The 4,251-nt window shown below is 37.8% G+C and overlaps 1 protein-coding gene across 1 annotated transcript in view; it reads left to right on the top strand.

Annotated features, from left to right (window-relative positions):
* Positions 1–116: 116 nt before the first annotated feature.
* LOC106466645 (UDP-N-acetylhexosamine pyrophosphorylase-like) overlaps positions 117–4,251 on the top strand; it is a 70,296-nt gene continuing 66,161 nt past the window's right edge. The window contains exon 1 of the mRNA XM_022394697.1: positions 117–171. The gene's annotated coding sequence lies outside the window, so the exon portion shown is untranslated. The remainder of the gene's footprint in view (positions 172–4,251) is intronic.

Below are 4,251 nucleotides of genomic sequence, written 5' to 3'. Positions count from 1 at the left end.
ACTTTGACGTAAATATTCTGTACTGCAAACATTACTAAACTTCTTTGCCATTCTTACTTCTGTACCACAACTAACAGGAAAAACGTCACTGATGCTGGAAAATAGTAAAGGTCTACCACTACGGCATCAGGAAGTTAGCAGAGGATAAAACACACCCATGGATATTTTCATGTAAGTATGGACCACTATCTGCATGTGTAAAACTTCTATAATTGAATATAGTTACTTTAATCATTGTCCTTGTCCTAATATTTAATGTCTAACTTATTTGAAAATATTGTGATGCACTCAGTGTTTCGAGGAATTATCGATGATTAAGACGCATGCGCAACCTTTTCGTTTAAAATCTTATCTCATAAAATACACTACAGTGTGATTAGAGACGACCTTTATTAGTTGACCCAAGTAGCTGCCCGGAAATATATACACGATGCTTAGCGAAGTATATTAGACTTTTGGAAAATTTATATAGATTTTTCACGCAAAGCTATACCAGGGCTATCCGAGAAGAGCTGTCTCTAAATTTGAACTGGTAGAAAAATAGTGGTTTCCAACAGTCAGACCTTTGAGTCAGCGACGTACCACTGAGGCATTTAATCTGGTTTAAAAAACAACACTCAAAAGTCAAAAGAAAGAAATCAAGGATGAGTCAATAGTACGCGAACGTTGAGCGCTGGCTAGTGGAAACGTTGGTAACTTCCCGAGACTGCCCTCCAACCCTGAGAGATGGATTTTATTTTCATTTTAATGTTTTTCAAAGGTTCTCGCTTATCCCCAAAAAGGTTTCCGCTTATCCCATGAAGTACGCTTACCACAAGGTGGGAACCACTGCACTACAAGGAAAGCAGCTAGTCAACAGCACCCATCGCCAGTTCTTGGGTTACTTTTGCTTCACTAAATAGTAGGATTTGACCGTGAATCTTATAGCGCATCAACAGCTCCAAGGTGCAGAACACAATTTAAGAGGCAACGGAACGCGAATCACAAATCCTCGAATACACAGTAGTCCAAGTATGTTAAACACTAGCCATTATTAGTATAGATTTTTGTATAAAGTTTATTAAAGGTCATTATTATAGCAGAAAGATAATTTCCCGCCTGGATCCAGAACTGTTAATAAATATGTGAAAGTTTACAACTTTACAAAATCAAAACAGAAAAATATATATTGTTGCTTTTTTGATATAAAACTGCTTTTAACGTTTTTTTTTTTAAACTTGGCAGCCGAATCGCGAGAACATACTTTTTTTTCACTTGCTTTGACAGAATTAAAAAAATGATTTATTGCGTTCTTTTATTTGAGTCAATGTGACATTGATGTCGATTGTTATACGAAGGTTGCATTAAAAACTTCTGATACATCTTTTGGTCATGAAGCTCCAAACACGGGACCTCTGCCATTGTTTGAAGTTAGGCACCACGGGTATCGAAACCCGGTTTCTAGCGTTGTAAGCTCGCAGACATACTGCTGTGCCACTGGGTGGCGGACCTCTGCCCTGATGCTCATCACTTTTCAAAGCATTATACATTACTAGAAAGCGCTAGTAGAGAAATAAACGTAGATTATAATATATTTCAACGTGACCAGGCATTATATGTTTTGAGTTCGAAAGACGCATATCTACGCAATATGAAATAAAAATTATATGCTTTGTATCAAAATGTATATTTGTTTGTTTGTTTTTAATTATGCACAAAGCTACACAAGGGCTATCTGTTCTCTGCCCACCATGGGTATCGAAACCCGGTTTCTAGCGTTGTAAGTCCGCAGACATGCCACTGTACCACTGGGGGGCATCAAAATGTAGGGGGAGGGTGAGTATTAGCTACTGGGATCCCATAAGAGTGAAACTGTACTTATATAATAAATAAACAAAATGTGCATAACACTTCCACAGTAGGAAGTTTACCAGTCGTCTTATGTATTCTAGGAAACAATGAGACATTTAATCGAATGTGATAGTCGTTTGGGAAAGGTTCGCTAATGTTAGGTTGGTGTTCTTTCAACCAAATGACTGCCTCTGACATGCCAAATTTTCTCGACAACACTATGAAACAACCAAAATAGAGCATACCTCGATGTCTAACCTTCGGTGTTGACAAATCGGCAGCATTATTACTAGAACAAGTACCATTTGGCAGCATGGTGCTATTAGTGCAAACTTTCAAGTTTGTCGTCCTGATGTGTATATCACTGGTAAAAACATCTCCACCCCACCCTGTACTTTTTATAACGTTGTTTCGCCTTGTTGTGCAGTGCTATCCTGATGATTGGTCAAACATGTTTGTCTCTGTTTATTGTGCTTTTACAGTTGGGTCACATAGTTCTTTATATCAGAAACTGGCGGAAGTTTGTATTTATATAGGTGATCTGCCTGTAATTACTCGAGAATCTGCTCAGCTGAAAGTGTATGGAACTTTTCAACTATAACACGAAGAAAAAACACCACACACATTATAATTCACTCTTCATAAGAAGCTATATTTTTGGCACCATGGTCAGTTTTGGACACCTAGCTCATCCAGCCAAAAATTCGTCTGTATCTTCAACGTTGGAAAGTCAGTTCTTTCAAATCAATCTTCCTACTTTATTTGAATGTCAAATATGCCAGCCAAATCAATCTCCTTACTTGAAGAAGTTGTCAAATATGCCAGCCAAATCAATCTCCTTACTTGAAGAAGTTGTCAAATATGCCAGTCAAATCAATCTCTCTACTTGAAGCAAATGTCAGATATTCTAGCTAGATCATACTTCCTACTTGATGAGAAGCTCAGTTATGCAAGAGAAATCAACCTGCTAACTTTATTGAGGGAGCTGATAGCATACATTTATACGTTAATGGTCCTGGAATTTCATATTGCTCGAACTTTCTTTAGCATGTCTTATATCCATTTCTTAAACATCTAGTTCACTTTTCATCGAAATGCTTGCATAAACACCGATCAGCAATATTGATAATGACGTACTTAGCAACGACGTAATTGATATTCAATCCAACAGTTGATTTAGAATTCAGGAAGCATATTGTGATAACCCTATGGTTAATTGAAGAAGAAGAAAAACGTGCAAAGTGCAATTAATGACATTTCCAGAGTCAGACAAATATGGGTGCATCTTCCAGTGAACTGGCTGCAATTTTGTAAAAGAAATATCGTTAAGTACATTGCAAGTTATCCCTAAGTATTATGAATTTCCCGTAAATTCCAATTACATTTAGGGATCATAAGAGCTGCCATCTGCATGAATAGAATTACAATGTAGTTGCTATTGTTGTTTTGCCAACGCAAAACCGTTAATGTCAATGTATCGCCGTTAACAGCAATTTAAGTTTTTGTGCAGTGGTACATACGACAATCTACCCATTGTGGAGGGCATGACATGGCCTTGTGGTGAAGGCGCTCGACTCGCAATCTGTGAGTCACAGGTTTGAATCGCCGTCACTGAAAATGCTTGCCCTTTCAGCCGTGGGGACGTTATACTGTTTTAGGCCTGGTGGTTAAGGCGATCGACTCGCAGTCTGAGGGTCTCGGGTTTAAATCCCCGTCGCCGAACCTGTTCGTCCTTTCAGCCGTGGGGGCGTTATAATCTGACAGTCAATCCCACTATTTGTTAGTAAAAATGTAGCCGAAGAGTTGGCGGAGGGTGGTGTTGACTATCTGCCTTCCCTCTAGTCTTACACTGCTAAATTAGGGACGGCTAGCGCAGATAGCCCTCGTGTAGCTTTGCGAGAAATTCAAACCAAACCATTGTGGAAAAGGTTTTATTTCACTCACGCACGTTAAGATTTGGTTGTATGTAATACAAAAGTGACTGGAAATTTATATATATGTATCTTTGATGGAATAACGTTGCTAGCTATATAATTACTTTATTGTTAAAGTGACTAAACTTAATACAACAAAGAAGATAAAGAAATATAGTACATCGTGAATGATTTCTGAACTATCAAGTTTTCTAGGCTTAAGGTCACTTGTGTAATCGTCAACGATGTCATAATCATGCAACATAATATTGTTACGCCTCTGGTCGTTTGTTAATTTCCCGTATAATTAGTTTCAGATGAAACTTTTGCGATACAAGTCCTTTCTTAAATAAAACTAGTTTATTCTTTCTCAATTCAACTTTGTAATACACTTAATTACCACAGTCACTTTAAACACACGCTATAATTTACAATGATTCACACACTCACTTACGGTCACTACTACGCTTAACTCAATTGTCCGTCTTTATCTCTGAATGCAGTTCAT

Source organism: Limulus polyphemus, unplaced genomic scaffold (genome assembly GCF_000517525.1).
Source record: "Limulus polyphemus unplaced genomic scaffold, Limulus_polyphemus-2.1.2 Scaffold2331, whole genome shotgun sequence".
In the NCBI taxonomy this organism is placed as follows: domain Eukaryota; kingdom Metazoa; phylum Arthropoda; class Merostomata; order Xiphosura; family Limulidae; genus Limulus; species Limulus polyphemus.
This window is presented reverse-complemented; position numbering and strand designations above follow the sequence as displayed.